The following is an 18,719-nucleotide window of genomic DNA, read 5'->3' on the forward strand; positions in this document are numbered from 1 at the left end:
AGCCCACCCGCTGGGCTAGGACCTTAAACAAAGGAAAGCAGCGCCAAAATTCCAACAGGCCCTGAAGTTCACACCTAGGTGCGAACTGGCTGAAACCCAACCTCTGGTCTCTCATTGGACGAGACTCGGGAGAACCCCGGGATGTCCCCATGACGTCACCAAGAGTATAAATTCCAGAGATACCTTTCTTCATCGCCCCTTATTGCGATCCCGTTGCTAAACAAGGTGGTACCTGAAACGTTCGAACTGTTCTTTTGTTTAGCCGAGGCGCAGTCTTCAACTCGCGGGACGAGACCAGACTGTTTAGTGTTAGCCATAACACTGTTGGATCCAGAAGGATTAGATTAGCTGTTTGTGCATCCGGCATTCTAACTCCTTACACGCACTGCCGTGTGTAGCAGACCTGCAGAAGTGGACTGGAAGAGAATACAGCTAAGGACACTCCTTCCCTCCAAGAAGACAACGTAAGGATACGTTTCTTCAACCAAGTCGACTCCTGGCTGACATCTTCGCTGCCTACGAGGAAAGCCAGCTGGCCGTTGTTCCGTGCACGGAGAGATAACGGTCCCGCAGATATCCTGGGAAACCCCCTGGAATCGATAAGACGGACTCAAACACACACCAATCACTCGAGAGTGACTCCCAAGTAAGAGGCTTTGGTTCTGGGCAGAGACTAGAATAGGTGTGTTAAATAAGCCTACTGATCAGAAGCTGTATTTGTGCGTATTGGGAAGCGCATCGGACCGCCGCGTCCATATTATGCTGTATGAATAATACCTCAATCATTATGCTTGCTGCTTAATTTGATTGTGTTAATGTGAAGCTGATTTGTGTTCAATTGCATGCCGCTGAGCTTGCATCCATGTTAGTAGCCACCGTATAAAGCCAATATACTGCATTTTACCAGTTCAAAGACCAGTAACCCGGCGTACTATTTCCAAGTCGTACCCCGAGTTCCTGTGTGGTAAAAGGCTATTGTTGTGTCTCTAGACGGCGAGTAGAACCTCTAGGTTTACCCTGAGTGTTTCCCCCTTTCTCTCTCTCTCTCCCTTACTACCCCCCCCCCCACACACACACACACACACACACACACACACACACATCTCATTACACATTCATTGCTACTTTAGAATTAGATGGTGTTGGTTTAGCTGCCTAACTCCAACTCCATCTTGGTTCCAAAACCCCCTTTGTTCAAACTGCGCAGTCACACACACACACACACACACACACACACACGCACGCATCCATACGTGCCATATGCTGTTTGTGCCTTTATGCTTGTTAGTTAGACTGATAGTTCTAGTTGTATAATAAGTTGTTGATTAACTGCAGTGTTATTGATTATTGATTGATATTGCTAAAGTTAAATAAAACTCCATTATACTTTTAAAGAGAAGTTGTCTGTGATTCCTTGTGTATATGTGTTGCAATAACGGCTGGTTGTGAGGGCCTGTGTACGAATTCACCCTTCACTGTTCACTCATAAATGTACAGTGGTACTCAACCACTGTCATTTGGGGGTGAACAGCCATTCTGAGACTGTATTGAAGGTTCGGTTATTGGTCCCTGATTCCAGGGTGGTGCCCCGTTTATATTGACTCCCGTCAATAAATTTCTGAATATTAATAATTTCACGATTATTAATTATTAATTGCTAATAACCAAACCTGCCCCTATCAAAGCCCAACATCTGGTAGAGACCTTTGTAGGTTGGTGCGACAACAACCACCTCCAGCTCAACATCACAAAGACCAAGGAGCTGGTGGTGGACTTCAGAAGGGGCAGGAAGCCCCCAAACCCTGTCACTATCCAAGGGGAGGAGGTGGAGATGGTGAACTCCTATCGGTTCCTAGGAGTGCAGCTCAACAATAAACTGGACTGGTCGGACAACACTGAGGCCCTCTACAGGAAAGGACAGAGCAGGCTGTACTTCCTGAGGAGACTCAGGTCCTTCAACGTGTGCAACAGGCTGCTGCAGATGTTCTACCAGTCTGTAGCAGCCAGTCTCTTCTTTGCTGTGGTGTGCTGGGGAGGCGGCATCAAGACAGGAGAAGCCAACAGACTGAACAAGCTGGTGAAGAAGGCTGGCTCTGTTGTTGGACTCAAACTGGACAGTCTGGAGGCAGTGGCAGAGAGGAGGATGAGGGGAAAGATCAATGTCATCCTGGAGAACCCCTCTCTCTCTCACCCTCTCCACGACGAGCTGAGGCTGATCAGGAGCAGCTTCAGCCACAGGCTCCTCCTCCCACGCTGCAGGACAGAGCGGTTCAGACGTTCCTTTGTGCCTGCAGCCATGGGACTGTTCAACACCATCAGAGACCCCTGTGCCAGTCAGCCTTGACCACCTTAAAGTGCAACAGTGCCATACATATAATATACATTAAAGTTCACAGGATATATGGGGAATATATTGTAATATTTGTCCAGTTTGAGGGAAAATATTAATTAAACTGAGTTGTATGAGACACAGGAAGCTACTAAATGTACATTGTTAACATTTGTAAATGTTGAACATGCAGTGAGTGGTTTCTTCAATAAGGGGAATGGTAGAGCAGATTATTGTTTCAACACTTGTTCCCTAAAATCTATAGATAACAAGGAGAATTGTATGTAAAAATCAATGCTAACTGCCCCCATCCTGATAATGGGGAAGAAAACCTCAACAACTGACACATTTTTTCCCTGTCTTCCACATTCTGCAGGATTATTATTACCAGTGTGTTCGCCTGTGAGATGATATTCATATTTCATTTCCTACGCTTTGAAAATAATAGAATTTCCTCTCCCATCTCCACTTGTCACAGAAACAAGGTTATATTTATGAGCTTACCAGGGGCATGATATTAAAATGCCAGTTGCGCGAGCATTATCCTTATGAATTAGTAAAATGTCATCGTCTCAATGACGACTAATACGCCTTGTGCAAATCTATTTTACCGCTCACTAGGAACTGCCTGAGGATATTACTTTCCCTTTGGTAATACTTTGTCAAGAATGATGAGGCCACAGATATAAGAAAACACCAAAATATTATATCTGTTTGTCTGTGTTTTCTGCTACAAGGCTATGTTTTCTGCAGTTAAAGCCCAGTAGAACCTGTAAAAGATATTTCTGAGCTAAAAAATGATCCATTTGGAATGATTCATTGAAGCTGAGTCAGAGAGGAGGAGAGCAAGTACACTATTGAAAGGGATTTCTCTTCTTTGACATGTGTCTATGAAAAACACACTTGTATTTCAACAAGTACCAAGTCCAAATGTAGATTACCAAGTCAAGTCCATGTATCAATTTAATATCTTAAAGAAAACTAAATATCTAGGACTTTTCAATGTAATATGGTTTTAATAGGATAAAAACTTGGTAAGAGCATCATGAGTTTGATTTCTATAATCAGTTTCAACTTCAATAAATTCAATCATTCCATACAAATTCAGAAAACAGAATTTAAATTCAGTCTGCTGGAACAAATCTCATCACTTTCAATCTAAGTCATTTACACAAACACAAGATCTCAAGTCAAGACTTTAGAAACCTTTTCAAGTCATCAAAGTACAAGTCAAAGTCAAGTCCGAAGTCACCAGAACCCAAGTCAAGTCTCAAGTCTTCTCTTCATGCAGGAAGTCAAGTCTCAAGCAGTTCAAATTGTGACTCGAGTCCAAGTCATGTGACTCGAGTCCCCACCTCTGCTCTCTACAGTCTCTTAGAAGAAAGAGAAAGAACAACCTTGGGCTATCCTGTGATAATGCACTGTTAGTGTTATGTCTTTGAGTTTTTCATGCTTATTGTCAGGCAATGACAATGTAACTTTCTCAAAAATATATATATATATATATAAAAAACTAAATATAGACATACAAATGCAGTCTCTCTTGACTTCTCCCACCCTCAAAAAGGGAAAAGAGATATTTCTTAAAAAAATCTAAATCTAATCAGAGCGTCTCCCTCTCTCTTTCTCCCACTCTTTCTCTCTCTCTCTCTGTCTCCCTCCATTAAACACAGATGAAGTGTTCATGCTCTTGCCACCATGCCCTCATCCCTCATTTCCATGTACATAATTACATTAGAAATTCGAAGGGAAAATTGAACACCGCGAGGAAAGCAACAGGTGCGCTTCCTGTGAAAAAGACGCTCATATATGCATACCAATGTATTTTAAAATGGATTGATGTCTTTCACTATAACATGGCCAATGCCTGCTTCCTTCCAAAATATTAACTCAGCACCATCCTCGTATCCTTCCCTTTGTTTTGGCTCCCTTACCCCCTTCCTTGACTCCTTGTTCCCTCCCTTGGACCTTTTGTTGCTTCCCATGTCGCCTTAATCTGTACTCCTTTCCTAGGGTTCAACTATGGGTTTCTGAAAGTCAGTACCACTATGGATATTTAGTGGGCTTGCAGCAAGCAAGAAATTGCCATTATTTATTAGTGGGCTTCCTGTAAGTCGGCCACACACACACACAACAGCCATAGCCATAACCGCACACACACACTCCAACCACCCACACACACACACACACACACAGCTACTGTATGTAGATAGTACCAGTACCAGTATGTTTACCAGTATGTGCCAGTACCAGTACGTGTATAGTCGGCCACAGACACAGACACACACCCGCACACACACACACACACACACACACACACTATCTCTATAGCCCTCCGGGGCAGCAGTAGAGATAGTCAGCCACACACACACTACACATCGGTAGACATCCATCCTCACACACACACACACACCCACACACACACACACACACACACACACACATACACACAAACACACGCACACACACACACAGCTACTGAAATGTATATAGTACCAGTACCAGTACATGTACCAGTATGTGCCAGCACCAGTACGTGTATAGTCGGCCACACACACACACACACACACACACACACACATACACACAAACACACGCACACACACACACAGCTACTGAAATGTATATAGTACCAGTACCAGTACATGTACCAGTATGTGCCAGCACCAGTACGTGTATAGTCGGCCACACACACACACACACACACACACACACACACACACACACACACACACAAACAAACAAACACACACACACATACACACACATAGCTAGAATCGCCCTAGAAACCACCGAGAAACACCCTAGCAACCACCTAGTACACCCTAGCAACCACCTAGTACACCCTAGCAACCACCTGGACACACCCTAGCAACCATCTAGTACACCCTAGCAACCACCTAGTACACCCTAGCAACCACCTAGAAACACCCTAGCAACCACCTAGAAGCTCCCTAGCAACCACCTAGTACACCGTAGCAACCACCTAGTACACCCTAGCAACCACCTAGTAACACCCTAGCAACCACCTAGAACTCCCTAGCAACCAAGTTGAAACACCCTAGCAACCACTTACTACTACTAATAATAACATATTACACTAATAAATACACGAATAAACATTAATATTGTGTGGAATTATAATGTCTCATTATAATCAATTCTACAATAAATATGTAATCAATCAAACTGCATCATATCCATCATATCACAGGTGGACAACACTGACTGGATCAGATCCCATTTTTAATAAAAGAACAATATCAGCTCCATATATCAGTCTAACCCTACATGTTGCTATTCATATGTTATTGTAACCTCCCATACCTCATTATGCCCTCCTTATATCTGCTGGTTCCCTCTTATGTACCTTTGTTCCTTATGTTCACTTGTTCCCTCATATGTTCACTTGTTGAGGAGGAATTGGTCTGCTCATTTAAGGGATTTTGCTGACATCTAGTGGACAAAAAGTGGGATTACAAATATTTTCTATCTGTACAGGAACTCTCTCACTGTCTCTCTCTCTCTGTCACACACACACACATGCTTGACTTCACAGTACATATTGTTTGTATAACCCCTAGCCAGTAGTTTCCACCACTTACATGACATGCTTTGAGGCGGAGTAAAGCACGGAAATTACATGCACAGACACATACACACACACACACACGCACACACATTCCTGATTGTATGAGTACATATTTTAATGTGACTCCCTGTGCGTTTGTGTGTGATTTTGCATGAGTACATGGATCTGTGCCATTCATGTGTGTTTGTGTGTGTGTGTGTGTGTGTGTGTGTGTGTGTGTGTGTGTGTGTGTGTATGTGTGTGTGTGTGTGTGTATTTATACCTTTATCTTTACTTTATCTTTATGATCTGTTCACAACATGAACCAAATGTTTCAGTGTTTTCCATAGAGTTCTGTGTTTTGTGCCTACGTGCCATCGAGCAGGGCTGTGAGACACATATGGACTTAATTATAGCCAATGGGAAACAGTGTCCATTGGGCTGATATAGTATCCATTGGGCTATCCATTGGGCTTTGTGTTTCCACTTTGTTTGGAATAAACAGTAGAAGAACTGGGTAGTTAGCATGAGCAGTGATAGCCACCATGACTGAACAGACAAAGAAAAGAGAAACTCAAACTGCATCAACAGAAAATCCAAGCTCCGCCCACACTGTTTGATTGACAGGTGATCTCTGGGAAGTGCAGTGCAGAAACACCACAGCAATGAGCGCTGAGCAACAAAGACGGAGACAGAATATAAAGTTTGCAAATCCTTCTAGATCTGGTGTAACCCTCAGGCACCACTTATAATTGTTTTAATATGAAAAGTTTCATCCATAAAGAAAATATCCACCATTCCAAACCTGCACCCCCTGTTCTTAATCGGATTATCTACGCTGTTTTGTGACGTTCAGTTCATGAGAAACTTTTACATTTTGGCTCGGTTTTTTGATGAGCATTACAATGAATCATAATTATTCATTCAAAACTCTTAAGAACCATGTGATTTTGGAGTGAAGCATCCGGTTTGTGGGAAAAGAAATACTCCAAAATGCCAGGAAAGAGCAGCTGTGTCATAACAAGAGCGAGGGTGAGGGGAGGGAAAGAAAGTTTGAAATACATATAGAGAGAAAAAAAGATTTCAGTCGTACATTTCTACTTAATACATTCTTGTTAAATACCCCTATTTGCTCTATCTTTATTTATATTCTATAATTACATTTATGCTGACAAGAGAAGAGAGGAAAAGAGACGAGAAAAAGATGAAGAAAAGAGAAGAGAAGAGAAGAGAAGAGAAGAGAAGAGAAGAGAAGAAAGAGACAGAAACAGGCATGGCATTGAGAGGTTTTGCCTTGAAATGCCTTGAAACCATCTTGTCGGAGCCATTTGATGGTGCTGGCCGTCTGGTTGGCAGGGCTTCACAGAGACTGCAGGCTTCAGAGCTGAGGTGACCAACAAAACCTCCCAACTACAAATTTGGTGGTTTTCGCTCATTCACTTCAAAGCACCGAATGCTTCATCATGCACCGGGGAAGATTCGTGACCCCGGCACCCAGGAAACCCGCTCAAAAACCCCCATTGTATCCTTCAAGTTCAAGTCAAGTTCAGGTTTCAACTTTATTTGTGCCAATGGGATTTTTTTTGCAGCAAGTATTGAAATCAGCATTTCATAAAAACATAAGACTGGCAAGCACAATAAACAACAGACAGTCAGTTGCAATGCAAGGTGTCGATGCAGTTTCAGGAGAGCAGCATAAGAAAATTCATCATCATCATCATCATCATCACAACCACTTTCAAAAATGGCATTTGATGGGAAGAAACGCTGTGTTTTATGTGCTTGTGTTCAGAAATAATTGATGAAATGAGAATATTAAAATGACTGATCACAAAAGAAGAATACAGAGCAATGACTGAAAGAGAAACAACTGAAAGAGAAAGTGGAAGATGAAGTGTGAGAGTGGGTGAATAATACTGAGAAAAGCTTGTTAACTAACACTCAACCTGCAGATGTCTCTCATCCATACAGGACCTGGGACAAAATACAAATGCTTGGGTTTAAATCTTCTACTATAGCGTCAGTTCACTAAACTAAATTATGGTAAAGTCCCTGCATCTAGCATCATTTACCAGATAAACTTATATATCCATTAAATTTCTGACTTATGACTGACAAGATATTATTAAATTATTAGTCGTAGGTCACCAAACATTCCGCATAAAAGGAACACTGGTCCTGATGCTTCTGTGATTTTTTTAAATTCAAATATATTTCAGGTGGTTTTGCTTGATCACAGCTCCCTATTATAAAGATAAAAACCACAAGATCAAATTTGTAATGTACGGAAGAGGATCACCACATGTGAAAAATGTGTTTGAGTTCAAAGTTTAAAGTCAGAATTCTGAGTTTAAAGTCAGATTTCTGAGAATAAAGTAAAGAACTCAGAATTCTGATTTTTTTTCTTTTTTTCTCAGAGTTCTGACTGTAATCTCAGAATCTCAGAATTCTGACTTTTTTCTCAGAATTCTGACTTTTTTCTCAGAATTCTGACTTTAATCTCAGAATCTCAGAATTCTGACTTTAATCTCAGAATTACAGAAATCTGACTTCAAACTCAGAAATCTGACTTTATTCTCAGAATTCTGACTTTAAACTCTGAACTCAAATACACTTATGGCCCTAATCCTCTTCCATAGTAATGCATGGTTTGGAGACCAAAGCCTGCCTCAGACATATTAGCCTACCTACCTAGATAAAATGCCAGTGACAATGTCTCTTACAATGATAGAATAGGCCTAGACAAGGACAATACTATCATGAGTACGAGTTGTGAAAAAGTGTAAACCAACAAAAGAACAAAATTAGGTACACTGGCAGACGGATTCTCCCCCCACTAGAAATATATATATATAGACTTGTAGCCTATAACATATATGGTAACATGATTTATATAGTTGTATGCATTATATCATTGCATACTTTTATATCTATGTAAAGATCCCTCTGGGAAACCTGAGCTGCAGTGAAGATGTTTGACCACTTGATGGCGCCAGCAAACCACTAACAATGTGTGAGTGGCTCCAGCACCAGGATCAAAAACAAGAAAAAAACAAGAACTTCATTAAAGAACTTTATTAAAACCAATGTAACAAAGAACATAGCAACAGGTAAAACCATAATTGTAGAGGAGCAAATAAAGAATGTACTGCAAAAATACTATTTGACCAATGTTTGATGCATATAAGCTACACCTATATGAGCTACACCTGAGTCCTTTAACTCAAATCCTACGCTTCATCATCATCACCATCATCATCACCATCCTCATCATCTTTACTGTTGTCCTTGTTATCATTAGCATCATGTTTTGAAGAGTCTTGTGAACCCTGAGCTGCCCTGTTGGCCTCCTTTTTCCAAAGCCTTTGAACTTCATCTCTTCAACATCAAGTGCTTGTTGTCCTTCGGATTATCCATTTTCACCTCCCTCCTAATACTCACCATGATTACCGTTATCATCATTGGCATCATTTCATCCTTGTGTAAACAGCCCCCATGGCTCAGTTGTGTAGTTTCTGTTTTTGTCCTCTTTTATCTAAGAGCTGACATTGTCCCCCCTCAAAGAACATGGTTCATGACCCAAGGACAGAGCCAACCTCTTGAAAATGCATTGACATTTTGCAGAAATGATAGGAATAGCGACTGACTTTTTCAGTTTCTAAAAAGTGAAAATGTCTTTGGCCTCACAGCCAGAAGATTGCAATTCCTGGTTCTTTCTGTGTGGAGTTTGCATGTTCTCCGAGTGTTCTCCTGGGGTTCCTCCCACAGTCAGGTGGATTGGAGACTCTAAATTGCCCATAGGTATGAATTGGCCTGCAGACTTTTCCAGGATGTCTCAATGCATGCTGGGATAGGCTACATTCCCCCCGCCACCCCGAGAAGCATTAAGCAAGTAAAGAAAATGAATGAATGAATGCTTTTGTTTGAAGTTCACTGCAGGATAGTGATATGCTGTAAGGGAAATTATTCTCAGCAAGCTGTAGGCTCTGAACCTGTGAAATGGCATTCAGTGGTCATGCAATGCATCTCTAAGTTTGTTTAGCAGATTTGTGAAAGCATTATGCCAAAGCATCATCAGCACTGTTACAATCTCCATTATAAGCATTGTTGTCATCATCACCATCAAAAAAAAACTGAAGAGAAGAGAAGAGAAGAGAAGAGAAGAGAAATTTGAGAAAGTCCAGTGATCCAAATTTCTTAACGGAATACACCAAGTTTTTGGGAGATTGTCTTGTTGGACAAATAACCCATTAAAGATGACCAACAGAGTTTTTGGTCACTATTGGCGCTAGTGAGCAAAGTGGGTCCCAATCACTCATGACATAGTGTATGCTAAAGTGTTAGCATGAATCCTACTATCACTCAACATAGTGTATGCTAAAGCATTAGCATGGAGCACTGGAGCCATTGATCTACCAGGGACACATGGATGATTTTGGTGTGTTCTCATCACTTAAACCTACAGTAAGTGATATTAGACCATATAACCAATCCTGAAATGTGTGCTATGTGGAGATTTCATTGAGACATAATGATATAAACCAATATCCACACAGCAGCCAGCTGTGTTGCTGTTTTCACCTCTTTTCTAAAGCTTGTTGTAGCTCCTCCCGCTCCATTCAGTAGCTTTTAAATTTTTTTTAAACTAGCTTGGTTCCATCCTCGCTGTTTAAAAGCAGCCCTCACCCCCTCCCATTCCTGAAAAAAATTTGCGTAATGGCGGAAGCAATAAAGCGAGTGAGTAACCTTGTTAAAGTAGTAAACTTGCTACCTGCCTCTTCACTTGTCATTGTGGGACATGTAGCCTTCAGTGGGAGAAAGGCCTGTCAAAGCAAGTTTAGCTATGTCAGCAGTTATGCACGGTGCTTTGCAATGTTTATCCTTAGTAGGCCTCCGTAGTGCAGCGACTTTGCTGTGCTTTATTTACAAATGTGTTGCGGTTTCTGTCACCCCTAATGGTCAGAATATTTCGCTTATTACAGCTTTAATGGCTAAGTTGACCAACAGGACAATCTACCAAAAAGTTGGTGTAGGCCTACTGCTTTAACAGAGGTTCATCAGAATAAAACATTATGGGACATCCTTGTGGTTTATTGGGCTGAGGAGTATATAACATACTTCTCCTGACTCCTGTCACATCTAATCACCTCTCAGTCATCTTTCAGTTTTTCTCCACTGTATTCCACCCAAAAAAGGAATGGATAAAAAATAATTGTTTGTAATCATAATCATACGTAGTAATCCTGAATCGTTGATCCAGCCCAGGGCCACTTAAAAGTACTTTGAAACTTGTTTCCTCAACTGGAATCTGTATATAAATATCACTTAAGCAAAATATAAACAGACAAAATATTAAGAAATGAAAGAGAAAATAGCCTACTCTTTCCCATTTACTGGAACCTGAAAACACCGATGATATGGTTTAGTCTCCCACATTTCCTATGGGAACGTTTAAATGTTTAAATAAACGTCTCCCTTGCTCCACCAAAGAACATACCTCTGATTACTCATCAAGGCCGTGGTGTGCGTGTATGTGTGTGTGTGTGTGTGTGTGTGTATGTGTGTGTGTTTGTGTGTGTGTGTGTGTGTGTGTGTGTTTGTGATTACATTTTTGTGAAAAGGCTTGTGAAAGTGATGAGGGGAGGATGATTTATTTCTAGTTTACATAGTTTTCATTTGAACAGTATGAGACAGCCTTTGGGAGCATTAAACTCCCACCGGGTAACACATACACACACACGCTCCCACACACACACGCACACACACACACACTTTTTTTGTTCCAAAACGAGATATCCCCCATTTGAAAAAAGTGACTCCTACTTACAATTGATAGCACGTTTACAAAAGTTTTACAGAATGATAAATAAAAGATACTGATTTTTTCCCCCCATTTTAATTTCAATTTCTAAGTAAATGCCATTGACTTGCATTCATTCCCTAACTCTAACCTTAACCAATCCCTGACCCTAACCCTGACATCACCCCTAACCCTTAAACAACCCACAGACCTCAGCCAAGAAAATGAGTTTCCGACGTGGGAGTCCAAGGTTCGATTCACGTTTTTTAATATTTACTTAGTTACAAGTAAGTACAGCATCGTAAAATCTGAAGCAGCCCATAAAAGATGATTGATGCCAACGACTAGTTGTTTGTGTTTCAAACATCCGCCGAAAGCAGCAGAGATTTTCAACAGTGAGAACCGAAGAGGGTTGGAGGAAGGATGGATGGATGAGAGAGGGAGAAAAGGAGGGAGGGGATGAGAGAGGGAAGAGGGGTGGATTGAGGGAGAGCAGGAAGGAAGAAGCAACATGTAAGTTTGACATCTATACTGTATATGTACAGTATGTGCATGAATGTATGTATGCATGTGTGTATTCTTCCATCTATCCATCCATCCAAACAATATATATTCATTTATATTTTTATATTTTATTTTGTACCATTTTAGAATTAAATATTGTATTATGGTAATATGGCTGATATTTGTGCGGAAATTCAACATCTTAAAATTTTACCATTTTCATGCAAAAAAAAAAAAGTATTCAGTGTTTCCCTCAGAATGGTATTCTTGTCAGGGTGGAAAAGCCTCTGAAACAGTATTTAGACCATCATGGGACACTAAAACTTTCCATTGAAACCCAGCAGAGCCCTGTTAGAGGGCAAAGCCTGCGTGAAATAGAACGATAGTTACGCATTGTAACTCTAGCTCTATAATCTATAATCCTCTAACGGGGCTCTATTGGCTTAACCACTCAAGCGCACTGAAATTTGCATGCATGTGCTCAGCCAACCAGGATGAGCCTATACTACCATGTTCAAAAGATATGTGATACAAAAAAAGGATGAGCCTATACAACCCTATGGGGCCTCGCTCTATAAATGGCGAGTGACCTGTCACAAGTGTTACAGGTCAGCCCAAGCGGCCAAAACCATGGGTGAATTTTGAAGCCAATAAGTAAGTGGCTGAAAGCCGCAGTTCCTCTGATGTCCGCTATGGTCGGTTCCAGAAAGACTCTAAATCCCGCCCAACTCCATTCAAGTCAATGGGAACACAGCCCAACTTCTCACTCAAAATATAAAGTCAATACATTTTTTTGACAAGAGATTATGGTCTCAGTAGCTAATTTCACTTCTTCTTATATGTGTCCGTATGGCGATTTTCAAAATAATTGCGTCATTAACGGGCAGTGGTGGGTAGAGTACTGAAAATCTATACTCAAGTAAAAGTACAATTACTCCCATAAAAAATGACTCAAGTACAAATGAAAATTACCATTTGAGAAACTTACTCAAGTAAAAGTAAAAAAGTACCTGGTTAATAAATTACTCAAAGTACAAGTTACTTTCCATTTTAATATTTTTTAGCACTTGTTGATAAAACTTTCTTAGCCCTTTATAAAACAGAGTATAAGTCTGTTTAACTCTAGTATTTACAGACATTATCAAAGTAACCAAACCTATTACAGCCCCAAAATGCAGTAGATACCGAATACAATACAATTAATTAAAACTCAGATTTTCTGTTCTGTAGTATTACTCCCTGTACCAAGACCTCAGTCAATCAACCAGAGAATGAAAACTTCTCTCCAGTCACATTTTTCATTTGGGGATACCCATTTGTTGGAAGCTGCCTCTTGTTCTGGGTTTTGCTCCATCATCATCGCATCGTGGTCAAAAGACAGGTGGTGCTTATTTTTCTTCCAGGCAGCTTGCAACTTGGCATCTGCAGTACAGGTGCTCCTCACGTGCTCTCCCCCCCTACACTCAATCCCCGCATTTAGAGCAGACTAGTTGTAACAAAGGTATAAATGGCAAATGTAGTGAAGTAAAAAGTAGATTACTGGCTCAAAAATATACTCGAGTAAAGAGTAGAAGTACAGTTTAAAAAAAAGAACTAAAAGTACTTGTTCCTTAAAAAAAACTTTTTTACTCATGTGCGTTACTTGTAATGTGTTACTACCCACCCCTGTTAAGGGGATATAATGGTTATAAAACGGGATAGTTTTGCTCCGGCTCCAAAAAATGTCAACATGGCGGCGCTCATGAACCCCAACTTTTGGCTTCAAAACAGCCCTTCAGAAACCTATGGGTGATGTCACACTCACTACGTCCATCCTTTTTTTACAGTCTATGGGTCAGCCAGATATGGTCCCCACCACCAGAAGTCAGACTCCCCTTCCACTCTGGTGAAGTCGACGAGACCGGAGAGTGGAGCCTTGGAGCGGAGCGGCTCACGCCACGACGCTTGCACACTTTCCCACACTTCGTCTGGGGAGGGATCAACGAAGACCGGTCTGGTCTCTGTCGCCGGCCGGGGGGGGGGGGGGCGAGGGGAAATCTAGCCGTCTCAATGGATGAGGCAGGGAAGCAGAGGTGAAGGAGGGAGCTAGAGCGGAGACGGAAGAGAAGTTGTCTTCGCTGTCTCCCGGCACCGCCTCCTCCACCACTGGGTCTATGGAGCAAGCTGGCGGTGGGGTAATCGCGACCAAGGCAGAGGCACAGGGCTCGGGCGTTGGAAATGGGCCCAGCTGGTGCCTCGCCATAGACAGTGACCTGCATTTCATGCAATCGCGCAGGTTGCTGACGCCGTCAGCAGTGTGGTCGGGACTGAGGCACTCAAACAAGTCTTGTGCGGGTCCACCACGGCGATGAACCGGGGACAGGTCGAGAAGTTCGCGAATACTCCTGAATCTGACTACACCATCTTTGGCAGAGCTGTTTGTCTTAGAGCGCTGAAGAAAAGTGGATGCAGAATGGCTGAGCATGTGCATGCAAATTTCAGTGCGCTGAGGCGACTAGATGAGTAGTTAAGCCAATAGAGCCCCATTACAGGGCGAAGCCTGCGTGAAAAGAACAGAATGTTTGTCCATCAATAGCCATGTATCTTGTCGATGAGCAAGACATTAAACCCCTACCCGCTTGTAAATTATAAGTTCTAAATCCTTGAAATGTAAATACAGTTTATCTACTTTTCAAAGCTGAAATAAACAGTGAATTTTTACGTTTTACGTTATGGGTGTATTTAACATGGCTTAAAGGGGAAGTAAGTAATCTATAACCACTATCAACCTCTATTGGTGACAAGTAGGAACTGCAACTGGAACTGGAACTCTTCTTCAGCTCTGGGGAAGTTCAGCAGCTCCTCCTCACATAATGGACCTTAAAACCTCCTGCCAAGTTTGACCACCAGATTTGTAAACTATTCAACATTACTCTTAGATGATGCAAACTGCCTGGGGAAAATGGCAATGCATTCCAGAAATAGCCACAAAGTGACAGGAAATATGGCCGCGAAATTGTGTGACAGTTGATTAGATAAAGAAGACTGTTTAAGAGGACAGAGAAAACATGTTGGATGTGAAGTGAATTAACAGACTTTTTTGGATAGAATTTGTTCGATGAAGTGATTTCAATTTAGTTTGAATAGTTTAGCGATTTCAAAAGCATATTTGCATATTTACAGTCAGTGATTTATGAAATCATTTAGAGTGGCAGGACATTATACAGTTGTCATTTTCAATTGTTTTCTGTTATGCCTTCTTAGCATTTTTTATTACATCTTATGTATATTTTTTTGACATTCATCTGTGCTAGCAGTCTGTGGCTGAAAAGGGGGAAACAAAGAAATAATGGTATGTGAGAGACCCTCTATGTCCACAGGGATTTAAGAGTTAACTCTGTGTGTGTGTGTGTGTGTGTGTGTGTGTGTGTGTGTGTGTGTGTGTGTGTGTGTGAGTGTCTGTGTGTGTGTGTGTGTGTGTGTGTGTCTAGTGATTATAAAGCAGGCCGAGCTCTTCCTGCATATACCCTGTGGACTGACTGACCAAACTGGACTAAAACTGAGACCATGGAGCTGATGTCAGAAAGAAAGAAAGAAAGAAAGAAAGAAAGAAAGAACTCAACTCAACTCAACTTTATTTATATAGCACTTTACACACAACACAGTTGATCCAAAGTGCTTTACAACACACACAGAGGAAAACAAAACAAAAGAAGGAAACAAACACAATAGAAGAGGAGAAAAAATCAGAGTGATGATAAATAGTAAAGGCACATGGTCACACAGAGCCCAAGTGACAACACAGACCTACAGAGACTCCAGGAGAAAATACCTGAGCTGGTTAAGTTAAGTTAGGCACAGTTAAAAGCTAGTGAGTAGAAGTGTGTTTTAAGATGACTCTTGAAGATCTCAATAGTGGGGGAGAATCGGATGGTGAGAGGAAGAGAATTCCATAGTTTTGGGGCAGCGATAGAGAAGGCCCTGTCCCCATAACACTTAGTCCTGGATCTCGGGACAGACAGAAGTCTTTGGTCAGACAATCTCAGTACTCTGACAGTGTGATATGGGGACAGGAGTTCTGTAATGTAAGAGGGGGCGAAACCATTTAACACCTTGTAAACAAACATCAGGATTTTAAAATCAATTCTGTAGCTAACAGGCAGCCAGTGTAGGGAGGCAAGAATGGGAATAATGTGCTCCCTCTTTTTTGACCTTGTCAGAGCTCTTGCCGCTGCATCAACTAGTTGGAGACGGGATAAACAAGACTGAGTGATACCAAAATATAACGAGTTGCAATAATCAAGGCGGTATGATATGAAGGCATGGATGACTTTCTCCAGGTCAGGAGTACAGAGAATTGATCTGAGTTTGGAGATGATGCGGAGCTGCATGAAGCTTAATTTTACTACCTGATTGATTTGTTTGTCAAACTTCAATCCTGAATCGAATACGACTCCAAGATTTTTTGCATGTGGTTTAACAGAGGGGGCCAATGGGCCAAGATGAGGAGAAATAATGTTGGTCAAATGCTGTGGTCCAAATAAGATAACTTCAGTTTTATTCTCATTGAGCTGAAGAAAGTTTGCAGCCATCCAGGATTTGATGTCTTGAAGACAGTTATTGAGGTCAGTTAGTTTGGTGTAGTTATTAGGCTCTAGGGGGAGGTAGATCTGCGTATCATCCGCATAACAGTGAAAAGAAATGTTGTGTTTTTGAATAATGTGGCCTAGCAGAAGCAAATAGATGGAGAAGAGGATTGGAACAAGTATGGAACCTTGGGGGACACCACAGGACACGGGGGCAGAGGAACAAGATGAGGCGCTAATAGAGACACTGAAAGATCTGTTAGATAAATATGAAGAAAACCAGTTTAAGGCAGAACCGGAGACCCCCGCCCAGTGGTTTAACCTGTGAATGAGAATGGAATGATCTACTGTATCAAAGGCTGCAGTTAGATCTAGGAGCAAGAGGACGGAGCAGTTACCTGAGTCAGCAGCTAGAAGGAGGTCATTAGTTATTCTCAATAATGCAGATTCAGTACTGTGAAGAGCTCTGAAACCAGATTGGAATTTTTCAAAAATGCAGTTTTGAGCCAGGTGGGACAACAGTTGGTTAAAAACTACTTTTCAAGGATTTTAGAAATAAAGGGGAGTTTGGAGATTGGTCTGTAATTATTGAGGACTGAAGGATCTAGATTCAGTGTCATGATCTGGCTCTTTGTGTTTTGCCCGCCCACCTAATCCTTTTCCTTTCTCCCTCTCCCTCAGCAGGTTCATGCAGAGGGGCGGGGCCGATCTCCACGGGAGTGAGGCTCACAAGGCACACCTGTCTCTCATCCCGCAATCAGCCCGGCTTCTTAAGCCTGCTCCAAATTCTCCCCAGTGCCAGATGATTCCCGCACATGCTCGTGTCTCATGCCTCCTCGCTCTCGTGTAGATCTCCTGTCGTAGTGTTTCCTCAGCGTATCACTTGTAGATACTCTAGTCCCAGTTTTCTAGTGAGTTTTTGTTAACTTTCGGAAATAAACTGTTTTTGTTCGATTCTGCATCTGGGTCCTGGCTCTCCTTGAACACACCCCTTAACAGAATCATCTGGCCAGAATGGACCCAGCAGAATCTGAGAGTTTTAAGCGGGTGCTCTCTAGCCAGGCAGCAGTGGTTAATCAGCACGAGTCGTCCCTGCTCCAGGTGATGGAACACCTGCAGCAGCTCACCGCCAGCGTGTCTCAACTGGGCGGCCAACTGGAGGCCATCAAAGACCAAGTGATTCCACCTTCCGGCTCTTCCCCTCGACTCCAAGCAGCTGACCAGACCGCCAGTCCAGCGCAGCAAACCAGAGAGCCCTACATCCCTATACCTGCCAGGTATTCCGGTGATTTAGGGACATGTGCTCAGTTTCTCCATCAGTGTTCACTAGTGTTTAGCCAACAGCCTAATACATATGCTTCTCAGTCAGCTAAAATTTCATTTGTCATGAGTTTACTCACAGGACAGGCAGCCGCCTGGTCCTTAGCCATCTCAGGGCAGCAATCAGACCTCCTCACTGACTACAAACTATTCTCAGATGAGATGAAGCGGGTTTTCGACCACCCAGTCAAGGGTAGACAGGCAGTGGGTCAATTGCTGGATCTTCAGCAGGGAAACCAGCCAGTGTCACAGTTTGCTGTAAGTTTCCGCATTCTAGCCGCGGAGAGCGGGTGGGGGGACGCAGTCCTTCAGGCTGTTTTTTGTAAAGGGCTCTCCAGTGAAATTAAAGATGAGCTGGCAGTGCGTGAAGAATGCTCCTCACTTAACCAACTCATAGATTTAGCCATCAGACTAGATAACAGACTGAGGGAGAGGAATAGGGAAAGACTGGAAACCAGGAGAAGACCTGCAGCCGGTTCCTCGCCTCCCGTCCAGGACCCCGCACCACCCACTCAAGGCTCCACCCTCCTCGCCCACGAGTCCCGCCAACCCCCAGCGGAGGAATCCATACAGCTCGGACGGGCGCGCCTGACCCCAGCGGAACGACAGAGGCGGATGGCAGGGAGACTC

General features: G+C 42.4%; 2 protein-coding genes across 2 annotated transcripts in view; both read right to left on the reverse strand.

Annotated features, from left to right (window-relative positions):
- Positions 1–18,719, reverse strand: part of LOC139918094 (NHL repeat-containing protein 3-like) — a 296,510-nt gene that overhangs the window by 178,075 nt on the left and 99,716 nt on the right. The window lies entirely within an intron of this gene.
- Positions 11,859–18,719, reverse strand: part of exoc6 (exocyst complex component 6) — a 458,194-nt gene continuing 451,333 nt past the window's right edge. Inside the window, exon 24 of the mRNA XM_078290646.1 lies at positions 11,859–11,869. The gene's annotated coding sequence lies outside the window, so the exon portion shown is untranslated. The remainder of the gene's footprint in view (positions 11,870–18,719) is intronic.

This window comes from Centroberyx gerrardi, chromosome 20, assembly GCF_048128805.1.
Source record: "Centroberyx gerrardi isolate f3 chromosome 20, fCenGer3.hap1.cur.20231027, whole genome shotgun sequence".
Taxonomy (NCBI): Eukaryota; Metazoa; Chordata; class Actinopteri; order Beryciformes; family Berycidae; genus Centroberyx; species Centroberyx gerrardi.